The sequence below is a fragment of the Leptinotarsa decemlineata genome, unplaced genomic scaffold (assembly GCF_025532065.1).
Source record: "Leptinotarsa decemlineata unplaced genomic scaffold, Ldec_3_MD MMD2_tig00026294_RagTag_RagTag, whole genome shotgun sequence".
In the NCBI taxonomy this organism is placed as follows: domain Eukaryota; kingdom Metazoa; phylum Arthropoda; class Insecta; order Coleoptera; family Chrysomelidae; genus Leptinotarsa; species Leptinotarsa decemlineata.
In genome coordinates, this window is record NW_027412674.1 from 8,067,956 (window position 1) to 8,089,187 (window position 21,232).

At 34.6% G+C, this 21,232-nt stretch overlaps 1 protein-coding gene across 1 annotated transcript in view; it reads right to left on the minus strand.

Annotated features, from left to right (window-relative positions):
- Window positions 1–21,232, minus strand: part of cdi (serine/threonine kinase) — a 73,842-nt gene that overhangs the window by 9,840 nt on the left and 42,770 nt on the right. The window lies entirely within an intron of this gene.

The following is a 21,232-nucleotide window of genomic DNA, read 5'->3' on the forward strand; positions in this document are numbered from 1 at the left end:
CAATTTTTATCGAGTCGTATTCCTAACCCTTTCTGCTTAATTTTGAAACCGGCAACGCTTCAAATGCTACATTTCCCCATAAACAGCGAAATATTTTACAACCGACAACACCGAACCTGTCATGCTTGCGCTAGCGACGTAGTATAACTTCGATACCATCTCCATCTCTCTTTGCATCGATTACGTCACGCTTGTCTTCCACTCTTGCAAACACACAACTTTATATGAAACCTCAATTCTTCCCCAAATCTAACGGATATTTTCCTATCTTCTACATGACAATGACGTCACAATTTCCCTAAAATTCTACGGAAATCAAAAAATGAGGTCAAGTATGAAAATGAGTCAATTTCAGTCCCGAAAAAATAACCAATTTGCAATTACTTCCAATATTCCACGTTGGTGTCGAAGGTAAGGACAACGTCTACCACGCCGACGACCTGCGTTCAAACCTCATACCGATACACTTTTTTCAATTAGGACCACGTGACAAGGAGGCCCAAGGGGTGAAGCGGAGTCTCAAGTGGGCCCGAGGAGTGTGCCGGAGTCTCACGAGGGGCCACGCTCTTTGAATCTCTCCGATACCCATTCCATCCTGCATCGATTACGTTACATGTTTCTCTCTCCCACTCTCCGAAACACACCTACCTCGAGTTGGGTGTTCCACAAGGTTCCGCCCGGATGTCATGGAAATTGCAAAAAGTTTAGCTCCATAAGAAAATACATGAGATTTTGAGCCAGGAACAAGTTTGTTCACCTACTGATTTGAATTTCCCGCTGTACGCGCGGTAGCTTCTGATTGGACGACTGTATGACGACAAAAGTGGAGGTGTGGGCTCTGAAAGTCTAAGGCCCAATTCACACAGAATGGACGTTATAGCAGAGACGAGGCGCGGACTTTTGTCCCTTCCGTGTGAACTGGGGCTGAGGTCCAAAAATCGCCAGAATGAAACTGCTCAAATTCTCACGTGGTTTTCCATAAGGAATGAGCCAGAACTCCTAAAGCTATATTACTCATATGTTGTTGGCCATACAAGTGCCGCAATCGATTTTCAATTATTGGAACAAACTTGCAGACCGGTTTCGGTCTGTTTGGCCACTCGTCAGTGCGAGGTAATGTCTATAATCAGAAGTCGATGATTTCCGATAATTGAAAATCGAATTTCTTCAGAGTATCATTCCTCGAACTAGGCTGAAGCAGACAACAAACGAGTCAGGTTATGCTGCAGCAAAAAATGTCTATTTTGCTCTCATTGAGTCAAACTTGAGGTACCCAATCCAGCTCTGGGGTTCGTGTAGTAATGAACTCTTTGAGAGTCTAATTTTACTGCGATATTTGTGCAAAGTAAATAGGTTGAGTTCCTGAAAACTTCTTTTCCTAAACTATCGAATACTGACACTAACCTCAATCTACGTTTTAGAAGCTACATGTCTCGTTTACAAAAATAAATATTTATATTAAAATAACAATCGCACTACACGGAATGCAATGAATTTATCATTAATCATCCCTAAATCCACACTGATCAAAGACTCAATTCAAGTCGGTGTCAAATTGAATAATAAACTACCTGCAGATATGAAGAACATGGATTCTCTCAAAACTTTTAAGAAAAAGTTACATGAAAGACATCTAAAGCCTATTACAATCTGAAAGAATATTTCAATGACGAAACGACATGAAATTGACGATGCTTATATGTAATAATATGTGTACTTTTACCTAGACGTGATTATTTATGTGTATTGTTTTCATGTAATTATGTAATTGTATATTTCTGGATGGTATATTATCTGGATGTAGTTATTTACATATTCTGAACTGGGAGCGAATTTTTGTTCCGTCAGTCCCATTTTTTAGTCTTTTTGACCAGATAATTATTAGACAAACCTTTTCATTGATGCCAAGAAATCTCCGTGGCTAGAGTTGGCCGTTTTTTTCAAGCTACACAGCAAATGGAAATGCGTATTGAAGGAGTTCAAATACACTGCCCAATTACAAAAGTATTCCAAATGATATTAAACGAGTACTGACAATTCCTAGTTCAAATGATTTACCAGAATGACCCAAATTTAAACAGCGGGTGGAGAAATTGAATGATGTCTGGCGAAGCTTTGACCGAAACTCAGAACAACAAAGTGAATTCATTCGACGACAATGACAACTCAAGATGCGTTATTTTCCGTTGCTATACAGTTTGTAAAAGCCAAAAAGAATAAATTCATCATTTCGGTTAGTGTACATATTTTTAAAAAAAATCCCGAAACACGTCAAATGTAAATCATAATTTGACATTCTTCAACGTAAAAATGCCATCCCTACCCTCAACCCCCTTCGAATGACAGGTACAACCCCCATTTTTTTAAATGGGAAGTATAGGTTTGTGATATATCGTTTGAAAGGTCTCATGTCTTTAAAGACACATTGTATGGCGAAACACGTGTTGCGTTTTTGTAAAATCGTTTAGTGAAAATCTCACAATAAAGTGTTATTTTTAATACGTTAGTTATGGATTTTCATCAAGTATCGGCCAATTCCATCATATATCTGCTGGACATTAAACTTGGTAATGTGGTGGTGAAACCATGTCGTAGTCACTGGAACTTGAGGGTTTTCTGGACCGGGATATGAATTTGCTAAACTTGGAATGACATCATTTTGAAGTAGTGCCAAATAATTATCGCCATTCAAGTTGCCCTCAATGAAAAATTGACCAATGCTATGGTTTCCTACAATCCCCGCTCAAACATTAACCTTTTGAGGTTATGGCATGTGTTCTTCTCTCATCCAGTGAGGATTTTCCGTGGACCAGGAGCGGCAATTTTGCCGATTAGCATGACCGTTAAGAGACAAAGTACACATCTAGTTGGATGATATTGTTATCCAACATGTTCATCATTTGCTCACAAAAATAAGTTCTTCTATCAAAATCGTCTTCCATGAGCTTCTTAGTAGGTATCATTTTATAGGGATGCATTTTATTTTCTTTTAAAATGTTTACTATTGATGCATGGCTAACATTGAATGTAGTGGATGCCTGTCTACTCGATGTATGTGGGTTTCTTTCAAAATCAAGCATCACATCTGATTTGAGTTCATCAGTCATTGCATTGGCAGCTGCTTTTTTCATCTGCCCCACATGACCAAGCTCGCAAAACTGCTTCTCTATTTTGCTTATTGTTCCTTGAGATATGGGCGGTAAATTAGTAAATTTCTCATAAAATAGGCGAGCTACTTCCTTTTGTGTTCGGTTTTATCTCTGTAAACAATCATTTGTAAAACTGTTATTTTATGCATTTCCGTTAATCTAATCATTTGTCAGACTTGAAGTTAACGAACTTTAAAGTTAAATTAAAATACTGACAACTCATGTTGTAACATACAAAACAATTTGAAAAGGCGTTTCAAACTTAACGTTGCCACGGAAATTATTGACAGTTTTTTAAAAGATACCATGTGAAAAGAACACTGCTATAGTTTTTGCTTACTTTCTTATTATCAATACCTCAACATGAAATAAGTTTTGAGTATATTGCAATAAGTTTTGAGTGTATTTTATCGAATTTCGGTAACCACATGATTTTAATCTACAGTGTGACCCATTTTTAATGGAAACACCCCCCTAAAATTTGAAGTTTTAAATCGATTTTAATCTGGAGATCTGGGTGGCCACTCTATAAACGGACTGCCACGGCCTATCCATCGGTTTGGAAAATGTTCGTTAAGCCATTGCCTCACAGCTCTGGCATAATGAACTGAACACCCATCTAACTGGACAATAAAATTGGATCGTTCATTGATTGGCAGCTCGTGAATAGCATCCCAAAACTCTGTGTTTAAAATTCTAGAAACCTCTGCGCATTAATGTTTTCCTCAAAAAAGAAAAGACCAATAATTCGTTCGTTTAATGTCCCACACCAGACGTTGATTTTTTGGAAATACTGGCTTTTACAGTTTATTACCCAGTTATGATTATCCGCTGCCCAATAGCGACAATTCTGTGATGACACTACTCCATTTGTAGTGAAAGTGGCTTCGTCGGTATATAAAGTATTTTTTAGGAAATTTCTATTGTTTAAATATTCCACTTGGGCCCATAAACAATATTCCAGGCGTCTTGCTTCGTCGCCTTCTTGAAGTATGTGTAAAAATTTTGGCTTGAAAGGTTTGATATTCTTCGCCTTGAGACATCTCCGAATAGTTTCTCGTGGAATATTCAGATCTAAAGTGGCATTCCTTATACTGGCATTAGGATTATTTCAGCAATAATCTAAAATGATTTGATTATTACTGTCATTCCTGTTTCGTTTTTGTACAGGATTACTTTTTAACATCATTTTTGATACTGCACCAGTTTCATTGAATATTTTATTTATTTTATTTACCGTACCGCAGCTAATACGAGGACGATCTGGATGTCTCTCATTAAATACTCTACAAACCTCTCTAGCACTTCTAACGTCATCTCCCGAAAGGCGTACAATTGCAATTTTCTCTCTTACGCTCAATCTTGCAGCCATGACACAAAATAATTCGAAGAAATGTAAGGTGAATATTGTTGACAATAGTACAAAAAAAAGGATGAGAGAATCTTCCAAAGAAAGGAAGGAAGTAATCAATTTGAAACTCTATACATGAATGTGTAGATCATGCAAAGAAGTAACTTTCAGACACAAACTGAAAGAAAGTCCTCCTGAAACAGCTACTTTCATATAAACATTGAATTACACGAAAGAAAATAATTCTTTCGAAACAAATACTTCTATATGAACACTGAATTATACAGAAGATACTTTTCTCTTCTCAGTTTGTATATCAAACATTTGTTGTGGAATAAGAATCAGATATCATTCACATGAGTTCTACTTTGAATGAATGGTAATAAATTGTACTCACATGGAACACTGTCACCCTAACTGGTATACACCGATGTTTCGCCTTAGGACACTTGCCCTAAGGCTCTTCAGTACCAAATTGGATAACATTATAGAAAATACACACACTTCATTCATGAATTACGATTTTTAGTAGAAAGCCAAAAACTTTCTTTCCCAAAAAATTAATCACTCCTAAAAATATAACCCCTTCAATTCATACACTTAAATATTTCACAAGTGTCAAACTGTAATATCATTTCCATGGCAACTAAGATTTAAATTGAAATATTAGGTCTTAGTTTTAGTTAATTTGCGTGAAAACTTGAATGTAATTCCGTTATTTTCATTAAAGATATTTACACTATTTGTTTTTTTTCATCTGGCGGCACTTTATTGTTGAAATCATAAAAAAATATTCTCATGGCTATATCTGTTGATATAGGGTGTTTTTTGTAACTGTTAGCTGTGTGAGTTTTCGAATTTTTGAGTTGTCATAACTTTGTTAATAATAAATATTTTTTCATGAAATTTTGGTCACACCTGTTTAGAGGCACTCTGAATCCAGTGGCGTAGTGATTTTTTCAATAAAAAAAATCGCTAATAAAAAATCCCGATTTTCGACTAAGAGAAAATATCGTAGTATGCCCTGAAACTTTAATAAACATTTCAAATTTTGTCAAAAAGTAGACCTTTTAGTACTTGACATTTCAAAAAAAAAATTAAAATCGGTTTACAACTTCAAATTTCAGGGGGGTTTCCATTAAAAATGGGTCACACTGTATGTCATCTTGATTGTTGCAATAAACTTGTAAGCGATAACATTTTTGAATAGAGAATGAAGATACCTTTCAAATGATATATCACAAGCCCATACTTTCTATTTAAACAATTTGGGGTTGTACCCGTCATTCGCCAGGGGTTGAAGGTGGGAGTAGTATTTTTCCGTTGAAGTATGTTAAATTATAATTTAAACTTGACGTGTTTCGGGATTTAGTTAAAATATGTACCGTAACCGGAATAATGAATTTATTCCAATTGGCTTTTACACAATGTATAACCATGCTGACTGTCATGAAATTTGTTTGTCATAAATTGAAATCAACAAGATTCAATTTTTATTACAAAACTGTTGCAGATATTTATGTTCACCTCATTTGATACATCTTGTGTTTAATGATTCCTTGGAAATGGTTATTGATTAAGTATGTTATGTTGTTAATATATTGAATGTGTTTTGATGTTGATGATTAAAATCAGGTTCAGTAGAGTTTTCAGTTAGATTTCCAACAAATTACAACAAAAACTACAGTATTAACAGTGACTAACCAAAAAACATCGTAGGAAGAAATTAATATTCCCACAGAAAAACAATGAGGTAAACATGTCAGAGAAAATTTGCCAAAACGCTTCGGTTGTTTGTAAGTGGTTACTAGATAAGTGTTGACATTATTTTCCGACTTATTTGTGGAATGGTGCCCAGTTTCAGAACAACACTCTTCTGAAAGTAATATTCGGTTTTTGAACTGTGAGAATTATAGTTGTTGAAGTTATTTTAATCATACCGCAAATATACATTGCTCTCCTTTGTACAATTTTCTTGGATTAAAAACTATCATCATGTTTGAGAAGTAATAAAGATACGGCTTGAAAATACTCGGAATGATTTACAATCAAATGGTATACGTTGGCAAAGTAATCAGTGAAATCTGACGAATACCCGAGACTCACTTGGGATGATCCAAAATGGAATAAAAACTTCTGAAATCATGAGAAATCATTTACGGCTGCTTGCAAAAATTCGGTTTTTCCGAGGATTCACTCTAGAAGTGAGCAGTTGAGAGACCATCTATCACCAATCTAAAAAACATTTTCACCATCAACTGGCTATTGAGCTATTTACTAGTCATCCTCAACATCCTCTAATCTTCTAGTATGCAAACCCAGTTTCATGCGTAGTTACTCTAGCAAAGTTGGTAGAGCAAAAATGTAAATCTACTTTTAGTTCCACTATTTTACACTGTCCCCAACCAATGTTATATTTATTGGCCAATTATAAGTTTTTCCAGTAGTCTCAGCATATACAGTGTGACCCATTTTTGATGGAAACACTCCCCTAAAATTTGAAGTTGTAAACCGATTTTATTTTTTTTTTTGAAATGTCAAGTACTAAAAGGTCTACCTTGGGACAAAATTTGAAATGTTTATTAAAGTTTCAGGGCATACTACGATATTTTTTCTTAGTCGAAAATCGGGATTTTTTATTAGCGATTTTTTTATTGAAAAAATCACTACGCCACTGGATTCAGAGTGCCTCTAAACAGGTGTGACCAAAATTTCATGAAAAAATATTCATTATTAACAAAGTTATGACAACTCAAAAATTCGAAAACTCACACAGCTAACAGTCACAAAAAACAGATATAGCCATGAGAATATTTTTTTATGATTTCAACAATAAAGTGCCGCCAGATGAAAAAAAAAACAAATAGCGTGAATATTTTTAATGAAAATAACGGAATTACATTCAAGTTTTCACGCAAATTAACTAAAACTAAGACCTAATATTTCAATTTAAATCTTAGTTGCCATGGAAATGATATTACAGTTTGACACTTGTGAAAGATTTAAGTGTACTATTGTCAACAATATTCACCTTACATTTCTTCGAATTATTTTGTGTCATGGCTGCAAGATTGAGCGTAAGAGAGAAAATTGAAATTGTACGCCTTTCGGGAGATGATGTTAGAAGTGCTAGAGAGGTTTGTAAAGTATTTAATGAGAGACATCCAGATCGTCCTCGTATTAGCTGCGGTACGGTAAATAAAATATTCAATGAAACTGGTGCAGTATCAAAAATTATGTTAAAAAGTAATCCTGTACAAAAACGAAACAGGAATGATCAAATCATTTTAGATTATTTCGGAAATAATCCTAATGCCAGTATAAGGAATGCCACTTTAGATTTGAATATTCCACGAGAAACTATTCGGAGATGTCTCAAGGCGAAGAATATTAAACCTTTCAAGCCAACATTTTTACACAAACTTCAAGAAGGCGACGAAGCAAGACGCCTGGAATATTGTTTATGGGCCCAAAGGAAATATTTAAACAATAGAAATTTCCTAAAAAATATTTTATATACCGACGAAGCCACTTTCACCACAAATGGAGTAGTGTCATCACAAAATTGTCGCTATTGGGCAGCGGATAATCCTAACTGGGTAATAAACTGTAGAAGCCAGTATTCCCAAAAAATCAACGTCTGGTGTAGGATATTGAACGAACGAATTATTGGTCCTTTCTTTTTTGAGGAAAACATTAATGCGCAGAGGTTTCTAGAATTTTTAAACACAGAGTTTTGGGATGCTATTCACGAGCTGCCAATCAATGAACGATCAAATTTAATTGTCCAGTTAGATGGGTGTTCAGTTCATTATGCCAGAGCTGTGAGGCAATGGCTTAACGAACATTTTCCAAACCGATGGATAGGTCGTGGTAGTCCGTTTATACAGTGGCCACCCAGATCTCCAGACCTCACAGATTTGGATTTTTTTCTCTGGGGACTTCTCACACAAAAGGTTTACAAAAACCGATCAAGAGATAGAAATGAACTTTCTGCAAGAATTCGACAGGTATGTGCAGATATTTAGCCCTCAAGAACTAAGGAACGTAATCAGAAACATTCGTAAGTGCTACGACACATGTATCGAAATACGTGGTGGATTAGTAGAGGGTACTAGAATATGAGTTAGAATTAATTGTTGCACTGAATCGAAACATTTCAATAATTAGTTATTAGTTACGTTTATTAAAATTTTTTGCTTCATTGTTAGTTGAATTGTGTGAATGTAATTCCGTTATTTTTATTAAAAATATTTACGCTATTTGTTTTTTTTTTCATCTGGCGGCACTTTATTGTTGAAATCATAAAAAAAATATTCTCATAGCTATATCTGTTGATATAGGGTGTTTTTTGTAACTGTTAGCTGTGTGAGTTTTCGAATTTTTGAGTTGTCATAACTTTGTTAATAATGAATATTTTTTCATGAAATTTTGGTCATACCTATTTAGAGGCACTCTGAATCCAGTGGCGTAGTGATTTTTTCAATAAAAAAATCCCGATTTTCGACTAAGAAAAAATATCGTAGTATGCCCTGAAACTTTATTATACATTTAAAATTTTGTCCCAAGATAGACCTTTTAGTACTTGACATTAAAAAAAATATATTAAAATCGATTTACAACTTCGAATTTTAGGGGGGTGTTTTCATTAAAAATGGGTCACACTGTATATAGCAATTTTGATGAAGATTAATCAATTTTCAACTTCATAGCTACCTTTAGGTTTTGGTTCGGATTTGAGGACCATGGTGGAGACTCAATCATCACAAACGGTGCGTGAGTTGGCGGAAGAATTGGGTATTCCATCACGAATAATTTTGCTAACACTGAAATGGCTGAGATGCCCTTCATTTATGGATTAGCAAATGGAAATGCGGGAGAAGCATGGAGAATTTACCAGGACAGATATCTTAACAGAGTAATTCCATGTGTAAAACATTTAGAACGCTACATGCAAGATTATGTGGAACTGGGAGTTTTACTGAAAATGAAGCTGGTGGAGAATCAGAAACTGTAACAACGCCTGAACTAGAAGAACCTAAACTTGATGCGATACAAGAAGATCCTTCAAATACTAAGTACCAGGAAGATTGCCCTGCAGCTTGAAGTCAGCCCAAAAACCGTATGGACAGTTCTAAAAGGAAACCTCCTATACCCATATCACATACAGCAATTCCAAGCTATACTGCCTCGGGATTTTCGCCCAAGATTATTCTTTTCCAGGAAGTTGATTCATACGATGGCACACAATAATAATTTTCTACCAAATATTTTATTTACGGTCGAAGCAAATTTTTCACGAGATGCTATTATGAACTTTCACACGGACATTTTGCGAGATCATTTACACATTTTGTTAGAAGACGGGGCTCTAGCTCATTTTAGTATTCTTACTCATTAGCATCTTGACATCACCTACCCTAATCGCTGGATTGGACGTACATGACTTCAAAACTGGCCAGCTCGCAGTCCTGATATGAATCCTCTAGATTTATATTTATGGGGTCATCCGAAGGCTCTCGTTTATTAAACTCCTGTACTAGATGTGAATGACTTGAGAGGAATCGAATAATTGACAACTGCAATGTCATAAGGCCAAGAATACCAGGTATTTTTGAACGTGCCAGACAAGCAATGACAAATCGATTGCAGTCGTGTATTTTATCAGAAGGTGGACATTTTGCTTGTTTACTCCAAGGTCGAATTTGTTTTTTATTTACTTTTGGTCTTTTTTATGTTGTCCATGGCTAGTTTTTAGAATTCTTTTTTTTTCAAAAACGAAGCTTGATATGACGAAAACACAAGCGACGAAAAAGTTGTATAGTGAACTTTTGAGAATTAAAGGCGTATTTCATTAAACCGTTATGTAATTTGGTTAAATATATCTGAATTCAATCTAACCAGAATTTACAGCTGATAGTTGACGATAATATTCAATTCACTGAAATAAATCAAGGGTGTTTTAAATTCGATCCTCACCATTGGGATCTTGGAAACTATGAGAGATACGGAGATGGTTAAATTGGAGCAACGTTGCGCATTTACCTGACTAACAATATGCCGTTGAGAAAGTTCTGAAATTTCGAGTATATCCGTATTTTTTTCTCAGCTTTTCAAGTGAACCAAACTCGGTGAGATTTTGATACAATAATCTGAACATAGTTCGATGTGGTTGTCGTCTTTCGGGATAAAACTTTAAACACATTTCCGATGTCCTAACACTGTTTCTGTCGTATTTGTAATAAATTTGTATTATATCTCTTTTTTCTTCACTCGTGAAAGCCATTTTTCGCCAAAAATTCGATGACTTGTACAATAACAACATGTCATCGAGTGTAAAAAATTGAAAGTCAAATTTAGAAACATCAAAGTCAAAGCCTATTATGATAAGAATACATTTTTTTCAGTATCTCCAATTTTTCGAAAAAGAATGATAACTTATAATATCATTGAAAAGGTAAAATTTGGTTCTATTCAAAACAGAAAGAATCCAATGTAGCGCACATAAGAAAAAATAAAGTTGATGATGGTAGCCGGAAGACGAAACGTCGGATAGCAAATCTGAAAACACCATTATGTAGCAGGAAAAAAGTGGCAATGTAGAAGTGCAATTTATTTTCGAATCCTTCGAGAAATGAAGCCAGAAAAATAAAAACCATTTTCCGAAATTTCTGTTTTTTCCAGATATCTCCGGATATAAGGTGAAGTGGGGTATATGTGATAATGGGGCAATTGTGATAGCAGGTTTGGAAATCGCTATTTAGATAGAAGCTTTAAAAACTTTTTTGTTACAGATAATGGTTCGTTGCTACAAAAAAAAACTTCAAATGAAGGAAAATATTCGGCAGCTGATCTCAACACTGCAATGTCTAATGTTTTATCAGGCCGAACATCAATTTATAAGGCAGCAAAATTGTACAAAATACCATACGTAACACTACATTCCCGTGTAAAGGGGAAACGGGGAGCAAAAAAAGCAACTAAAGGACGTCCAACATCGATTTCTGCTGCTGATGAAGTTAGATTAGCCAATGGTCTCAAAACGATGGAGAAGTGGGGGTACAGCTTATCAAGAAAAGAAGTTTTAGAAATTGTGGGAAACTTTGTAAAGACTAACCACATTGAAACTAATTTCAAGGATGGAGTTCCAGGCGAAGATTGGTTTTTGGGGTTTAAACGGCGTCACAGATTAAGTATAAAAGTTCCACAAAACGTGGAATGTGCTCGCAAGAAGGCTCTCGACCCGTTTACAATTTACCAATTGATTTATTAAAATCAATAATGGACGAACACGGCCTTCACGACAAACCTGAAAGAATCTGGAATTTGGACGAGAGTAGCCTTTGTATTGATCCGAGGAAAACAAAAGTAGTGGTAGGTATAAATGCACCTTCGTCAAGAACAATTAGTTCTGGGAAAGAAAATACCACGATTGCTCTAATGTATAGTGCAGCTGGACAAAAAGCTCCACCACTAATAATTTATTAAGGTTGACACTTATGGGATTAATGGATAGCTCCACCAGGCACGGATTTTGAAGGTACTGTTTATGCAGCTACAAAGAAGGGATGGATGGAAGAAGCCATTTTCAAAAATTATTTCATAAACACTATAATTCCGTCACTTCCCTGTGGAAGACCCATACTAATTATTTATGATGGACATTCCACTCATGAATATCGAGAAGTAAGAAGCCGCTATGTGAGAACAAATTATAATTCTAAAACTGCCTCCGCATTCCAGCCTCCTTTGACAATCTTTAGACTTGGCTGTTTTCAAATCTTTTAAAGTTAAATGGGATGAAAAACTAGTTGCCTGGCAAAGGCAACATGTAGGTCATAAATTACCAAAACAAATGTTTTCTCAATTTTTATGTACAACATGGAAACAGGTGAACGCAGAAGTAATTATTAACGGTTTTAAAAAAGGTGGAATTATTCCTTTCAATCGTGACGTCATCCCTGAAACATCTTTTCCACCAAGCTTGCTTAACAAATGGAAGATGATGGGAAATCCCTGCTTATCCATACAAGAAAACGGCAATGAAGTAATGGTAGACATTGAAGCAACTCCTGAATCTCGAGAACTATCTTCTCTCAGCAGAGAATCTACAGCTGCAGCTGTAATCGGAACTGCCACTCCTGACGAAGAGGAAAATATAGCTGCCAGAGTTGACGAAACCGAACCAATTCCATGTTCATCAAGTGCAAGTTCAATTAAAAAGGAGAACGTTACCTTTGAAGAGTTATTGTTATCAACGGTAAAGCAACTTCCAAACGCACACAAATGAAAAACGCTTATGCCTTGGATCTGAAGTATTGACATCGCAACAAGCTATTGATGTTTTAAAAGACAAATCCCAACAAAAAGAAAAAAATACAAAGATTAATAAGATAACTAAGGGAAAGCCCAAAAAACGAAATAAACGAGATTGGAAGAAGATGCAAATGATAAAGAAGAAGACGAACAGAATGTGGATTTAACAAGAATTGAAAATGTATATGTCGGATGTTGGGTATTGGTGCAATATTGCTCAAAAAAGAAAATTAAACATTATGTGGGACTTGTATCAGAACATATGGATGATGGTTGGATAGTTAAATTCACACGACCTAAAGGAAATATTTGTATGGCCAACAATTGCCGACATTGATACTGTTCTTCAACAGGATATTATAAAAGTACTTCCCGATCCTATCGTTGATAGACGTGGAATGTACGAATTTCCCGTTGCATTTAAAAACTTTAACATTCAGTATTAACTTTAAGACATCTGGGAGTATTTTGTGTTTGATTTTATTTTCTTTTTGTTTCCTTTCTTCTGACATTGTTTTCTAAAAGTTCATATTTTTTGTATTGTTTCAACAAAATAAATTATAAAAAATAACAAAAACAGAGAGCTTGAATTGATTTTTTATACAATAGCCTCAGACTACGAAATATACTATTTCCTACAAAAATATAAACTTTCGTCATACTTGCATACATATGTAAATGTGATATATTGACATGATTTAAAAAAAAAATCACGCAACATCAACTACATTAAATATTATTTGACTTTCTCGTACACAATGAATACAAAACCGCTCAAAAAGTATATGGTATTTTTCTTAAATTTTCAAAATGTTTCTTTGCAGTTTTATATTGAATGAAAGTTGAACTAATCAAAAAGGAGATCACATTTACCCCACTTCACCTTACTCGAAATTTCAGAACTTTCTCAACGACATATTGTTAGTCAGGTATCTCTCATACTTTCCGAGATCCCAATGGTGAAGATCGAATTTGAAAGACCCTGTATTTAATTGTGGGATACCAACACATTCATTTAATTCAATTCAATGATATTTTGTTGATTTGACCAACTTTTTTTTCTCAATGTTTCATCTTTCACCATTTACGAGATACCCATGCATAGATTCAAATTTGGTTAGCACTGCAAAATTAAAATTTTCCTTCCATCGAGCGAAGAAAACGGAGTTAATTTCCTTGTTTTGATCAACGGCCGATATTTTCCTTTTAAAATCACTGCAATTGCAAAAACATTCATCGCAATGATATAATCAGAACAATCAAGCTAAAATTAGTAATAGTGATTACTTATGGCATGGTGACGTTTGTCTGATGAATCAATATTCAATCACCGCGCCATGTCAAATTGCTCAGTGATGAATAACCGATGTGTGTAACAAAGTTTATTCAACAGAAAATATATCATTTGATGAAGGAAATTGTATTTGATAAGGGGAAAAGTTTCGAAAGATAGAGATGGATCCAATAGCGTAGAACAAATCCAAAGCATTGTTGTTGTAGAAAAACATGTTTTCAATTCCTTATACAATGGGGAATGTTCCTCAATTTCGGTTATTACAGCAAATGCAAGTTTGAACAAAGTAAACTTGAGTTTAATTCATGAGTTTTTTAAATTCACTTCGAAAAGAATTCAAATTGATGTTTCAAATGTTGGGTTTTAATTTTTAAAGGGAGTTGGTTGGAGGGAGTTGTTTCTAATTCACATATTGGCAACAGCGTCTATATCAAGTTTAAATAATTTATACGTACCTAGATATTCTACTTAAAAAAAGAAAAATTATCTTTTTAAATCAACAATTAAGGCAAAATATAAATTATAGCTCAATACCACCTCCACAAGCCACATAAACAACAGTTGTTTTGTTATTTATTTATATAGAGGAAGATAGGTTAGGCGCACAAAATGTCATATGTCACAGAAAGTCTCGGAACTCGGAACATAAGTAAACAGAACAGCACGTCTCTGAAAAATGTCATATTTGTTTGTCTCATACAGGTAACAGATTCATTGTCCTTTATTAGCTATAACCGATGTTGCCAAATGGTGAAATAGAAACGAATCCATTTAATACCTCTTTTTCAAGTATTTAAATAATTTTTTAAAGAAAAGGGTTGAAATGATAAGTTTAAAATGCGTTGTTATAGAGTTCTTTTATGAAAACTACTTGATTTTCGTCAGGAGGAATATTGCCCATTGTTAATAATATCCTTAATTGAGATTTTTTCAAATGGAAAGGGGGTGGCTCATCGGCTTTTTGTGAAAGATCACTTTCTTACGAATAATTTGATGCCACACACTTTCACTTTATTTTTTCTATTTTTCTGAATAATTGCAAGAAACGATCATACCTAATAACAAATAATACCTATTCGGTATACTTATGCACTAAGTCCTGTTATTCTCGTTATCGGTGACAAACAATTGAAGCTGCTAGGCCTACCTAAATAAATAGGCTAATGAATATGATGTCACTTTTAGAAAATTATTTGTTGTGTAGTTTATAATTAGATATGGCAAATTATACTAGAAACGAGAAGGGAAAATTTTACTTTTCGCGAATTTTTCTGTGATGATACTACATGATGGTAGAGATTCAGAACACTTTTTATTTTTGTCGGACTCAATTATTTTTCGATATATACCCTGTCAAAGTTTGTATGACGTCATATTTTTCTTTTTTTTAAGCAATAAACGATTGCAATTCACATATTTTTTTAATCAACACATCTTTTTCCATATCATCGCACTTTTTTCTATCCCTTTTCATTCACTAATTGCCAAGTTTCGTGAAATTAGATTCAAATTCCATAATTTGTCACATGCTAACTCAACCTAACCTAACTCAACCTAACCTAACCCAACCTAACCTAACCTAACTCAGTCTAACCTTACTTTAGAAGTTACTAATTGAGACCGACAAAAAAATAACAAAATGTTCTGAATTCCTACCAGCATGTAGTATCCTCCCAGAAAAAATCGCGAAAATCCGTGAGTATCCCATAAAATAAAATTTAGCCAACGAGAAAATTGACATTGCTAATTTACGGAGAAACAAAAAAAGAATGCAACTGATGCAGCTCGAATTTATGCTAAGAGGTTTCCTAATCGTCGTCATCCCACTCAACATTATTTTCCAGAACTGGAAATAAAAATGCGAAATGAACCAAAAGAAAATGCCAATAACTTCATCATCAGTGAAGAAAAAGAAGTAGACGTGTTGGCCTATGTTGAAGTAAATTGTACGGCTTCAATTCACCAAATTGTTTCTGAGTGTGATATAAGTTATTAGTCCGTTCGGAGAATTCTTCACAAATATAATTATCGATTATTCAAGTACCAACTACACCAACATCTTTACGATAACGATCACAACCGAAGATTGACTTGTTGCAACTGGTTTTTGACTGAATACAGAGAAGATGTACGTTTTCCATTTAACCTTATTTATTCAGATGAAACCCGATTCAGCAACTTGAGTATGTTCAATAAGAATAATAAAAGGTACTGGTCTCAAACAAATTTACATTTGATGCAAGAAGGAAATTTTCAAGAGCGATTTGGTTTCGATGGGCTTGTTTCATGCTATTGAAAATGATACTGGTTTACTTATAAACTAATCGAGTTAGGGGTATATTATACTTATCGAGCCTAATCGGTCCCAATACCTCTTTATATTTGCAGAAAAAAGAAAAATTCGAGAAGCAAGAGTTTGAATTGGCCGAGTGTTAACCAATAAAATTGATCGTGTCTACAGCGGTGTTACCAAGTGTCAATTCACAACACAACAAAAAAATATTTTTTGAATGTTTCCTACACTAAATTAGTCAATTTCTACTAATTTTGGGGTGATAAAAACAAAAATAACAATGAAAAATTTTTATTACCTCTGGTTTTTGAGATACACAGTACTTAATCTTAAAGAGTAGTTATACTATACGTGAAAAGTGAAAGTACATAAAACAATATTGTTATGTTTCTTTTAGAATATTTTAAGTACAAAATTAATAAAAAAAACATTATTCTTAGTGTTTTGACAAATAAAAGAAGTTTGTACCACCAAATTTCAATTAAGTCCATCCGATTCATTGTAAGATCGCTGTCGTTTAGCTTGTTTTTTATAAAACACTTCTGGAGCATCCCTACACACAGACCAGCAGTAGTCTGCAAGCATTGCTTCATTCCAACGGCCCTGATATCTCTGTTCCATTAAGGCAATGTCTTGATGGAATCTTTCTCCATGTTCGTCACTCACAGCTCCACAGTTCTGTGGGAAGAAATTAAGATGAGAGTGAAGAAAATGAATTTTTAAGGACATGTTGCATCCAAGTTGGTGGTAAGCTTGAAGAAGCTCTTTAACCAATGCTGTGAAGTTATCATCTCTTTTGTTACCTAAAAACCCATGTACAACCCCCTTAAAGGCTTCCCAGGCTCTTTTTTCATTTCCTGTTAAAATCGTGTCAAAAGCAGGATCATTTACGATTTCACGGATTTGAGGCCCAATAAAGATGCCTTCCTTGACTTTAGCATCACTCAACCTGGGAAACTTTGCTCTCAAGTACTTAAAAGCTTGTCCTTCCTGGTCCATGGCCTTCACAAAGTTTTTCATTAGTCCCAACTTAATATGTAATGGGGGAAGGAGAACATCCTTAGGATCTACAAGAGGCTCGTAAACTACATTTTTCTCATTAGGGTTTACGTCTCGTGTAGGCCAGTTCATTTTTTATAGTGAGATTTTCTATCCCGACTGTCCCACAGACACAAAAAACAACAGTACTTGGTGAACCCTAATTGCATTCCTAGGAGTATAGCAATGACTTTCAGATCACCACAGATGTGCCACTTGTGTTGTTCATATTTGATTGATTGGAGAAGTGTTTTCATATTTATATACGTTTCCTTCATGTGAACTGCATGACCTATAGGAATAGAGGGTAGCTGATTTCCATTATGCAGAAGTACAGCTTTTAAGCTTAATTTTGAAGAGTCTATAAACAGTCTCCATTCAGATGGAGTGTGATCCAAATTCAAGCAGTCCATCAAACCATAAACATCAGAACAAACTTCGAGGTTTTCTTTTTTCTCAAAAAAAGGAAGCAAATCTTTTTGACGCTGTCTGTACTGAGATATTTTCACATCATGTTTTAGAAGATTCCACTGTTGTAGTCTTGACCCTAACAGCTCAGCCTTTTCCTTAGACAAGCGAAGATCTCTTATAAGGTCACTCAACTCTGCTTGACTAATTCTGTGCGGATCACTAGACCTATCGCTTACCTCAAAATCAGGGTCATAGGATGTAGAAGGATGGGTTGCTCCTTCTAAACAGTCTTCATCACCTTCCTCTAAAATTTCATAGTTTTGGGGTGGAGAAGGGACTGGCAAATTGTCTGAGTGTGGTACAGGCCGAAGAGCAGATGGGAGATTAGGGTATTTAACCGTTCCTCTTTTCTTCATAGATAAACCTTGCTTAATGGGAGGAGTTAAGCAGAAATAACAGTCGTCTGTATGATTGGTAGGCTCACGCCAAACCATAGGTACTGCAAAAGCCATTGCCCGGTTTTTATTTTTCAGCCACTCTCGCAATATGACGGAACAAGAATTACAACATATATGAGGAGCCCATGATTTATCTTGGTCCCCAACTTTCACACCAAAATAATGTTCATAGGCTGTCTTAACGATAGGTGTCATTTTACGTTTCTGAGCCTTAAATGTTATTTCACCACATATATAGCAAAAGCTATCGACAGAATTCACACACTTTCGAGGCATTTCAGATCAGCACTTAAATTAATTTAAAAATCAACTTCACACGATAATTTCAATAGCAACCACGTGCGTACAATTGACAAACTCACATAGGTTATGTTTACTACTTAAGAACAGCTGATGAGAGTGGTGTTATGTAAACAAACATGTGTACCAACTGTTGGTGATGAAATATTTCATTTGTTAAAAACTCAATATACATATATATAATATAATGATACTATATCTTGAAAACAAGAGCTAATATATAATTTTTATGGTCACTTTTGGTTTTAACACGTGGAAATACATTAAAATCATCTAATTTCAACCCCGAAACAAAAACTTTGTTGTGTTGTGTTATTTTTAACAGAAATACGAAGTTATGGAACATTAGAAAGAGTACATTGTCTCATACATTCAAGAGAGATAATTGGGCTAATATACAGGGTGTTAATTAAGTGTGTACCATAAATTCAACAGACGATTCTTTAGGTAATTTTAAGACGAAATGTTCATATAAACATGGGTCCGCAAATCCTTCGTTCTCAAGATACAGGGTGATAAAATAAAAATTAAAAAAAAGTTATTCGTAAATATCTCAAATATCCTATACCTACCTAATTTTGTCGTAATTTAGCAATGGTATTTATAACATTAAGGAGCTAATTTAGCCCGAACGTGATTCAATTTATCTGAAACATGTACGCCACTGACTTTTGTGCAATTTTTATTATTTCTTTGGATTGAGCAATTAGGAATACAACTTTTTTTTCGTAATTTTTTTTTGTATCATGCTTAGTTTTTAAGAAAAAAAAGTCGACCTAATTGCATATCCCTGTACCTCACAAGGAATAATATGGGGAATTAAATGTTTCCTATGGAAATTATTATTTTTACAATTTTTCATTACTAATTGAACGAATATTTTTGACTTAAAAATGTACGCCACTGACTTTTGTGCAATTTTTATTATTTCTTTGGATTGAGCAATTAGAAATACAACTTTTTTTCGTGAATTTTTTTTGTATCTTGCTTAGTTTTTAAGAAAAAAAAGTCGACTTAATTGCATATCCCTGTACCTCACAAGGAATAATATGGGGAATTAAATGTTTCCCATGGAAATTATTATTTTTACAATTTTTCATTACTAATTATGTAACAATAAGAATAAATATTAAATAACATTAACATCTAGACTAACGAAAAGCACTAAATTAGGTATTGGAAATGGCCTCCTTCGGCTTCAATACAACCGTCTAGCCGCCGCATCATTGAATTTCGCACTTTTCTGAAAATACCTGGGATATTTTTTTATTATTGTCACATGAATTAATGATTTCATTCCGCAAATCCTCTTCACTTTGAATAGCAGTTTTGTATACCAACGCTTTAAGGTGTCCCCAGAAAAAATAATCTAAAGGATTCATTTCGGGCGAGCGAGGTGGCCATAGGTGTGGGCCTGCTCTCCCAATCCAGCGATTATGGTAATTTTCATCCAAAAATTGCCGTGCCACTACAATAAAGTGTGGTGGAGCACCATCGTGCATGTACCACATACGGAATCTTTCCATGACTGGAATTTCTTCTAAAAGTTCTAAAAACCTTCGATATTCTTCTCCATTAAATCTAGGTGGAAAAAAGTGAGGCCCAATGAGATGGTCACCGACAATTCCAACCCAAATATTAAAGGAAAACTGTTCTTGAAAATTATTTTCTATGAAGGCGTGTGGATTGTTTTCGGCCCAAATGTGATTGTTGTGGAAGTTAATAATTGAATTACGAGAAAAACAAGCTTCATCTGTAAACAATATTCGATTTAGGAAACCTGGATTTCTTCTCATTTTACCGTGTAGCCAATTAGAAAAAGGGCAAATCTCTGGGCAATAGAGCTTGCACACGTTGCATGTGATAGGGATATAGCTGCTGGGCTCCTAAAATCTGCCACACTGTGACATGGGTAATATTCAGTTCTTCAGCTATTTTCCGAGTACTGGTATGAGGATTTACTTCAGTCTCATTTAAAACAGCTTCTTCAATTTGAACTGTTCGTACCGTTGCAGGCCTCCCAATAACAACTGTCGATCTTTTGAACCTGCCTGTTTCAGAAAGTCGTGCATGGAGACGTACAAAAGTTCTTTTATTAGGCACTACACGCTGAGGAAATCTTTCATGGTAAATGCGTCTTGCAGCATAACGGAAATGCATATCTGCCATTTTACTCTTAGTAAACTGAACCATGTTTTACAAAAATAGTTCGAAAAATAACCACTAAACACACTTTTTATAACAATTATACATTAAAAGCTTATAAAGTTGACAACAACTGTCAAGTTGTTTATTAAATGCTGCAATCGTTTTCCAAGACAACCCTTGATTATTATTTATGATATTTTCAGAAGAGTGCGAAATTCAATGATGCGACGGCTAGACGGTTGTATTGAAGCCGAAGAAGGCCATTTCCAACACTTAATTTAGTGCAATTCGTTAGTCTAGATGTTAATGTTATTCAATATTTGTTGTTCTTGTTACATAATTAGTAATGAAAAATTGTAAAAATAATAATTTCCATGGGAAACATTTAATTCCACATATTATTCCTTGTGAGGTCCAGGGATATGCAATTAGGTCGACTTTTTTTTCTTAAAAACTAAGCAAGATACGAAAAAA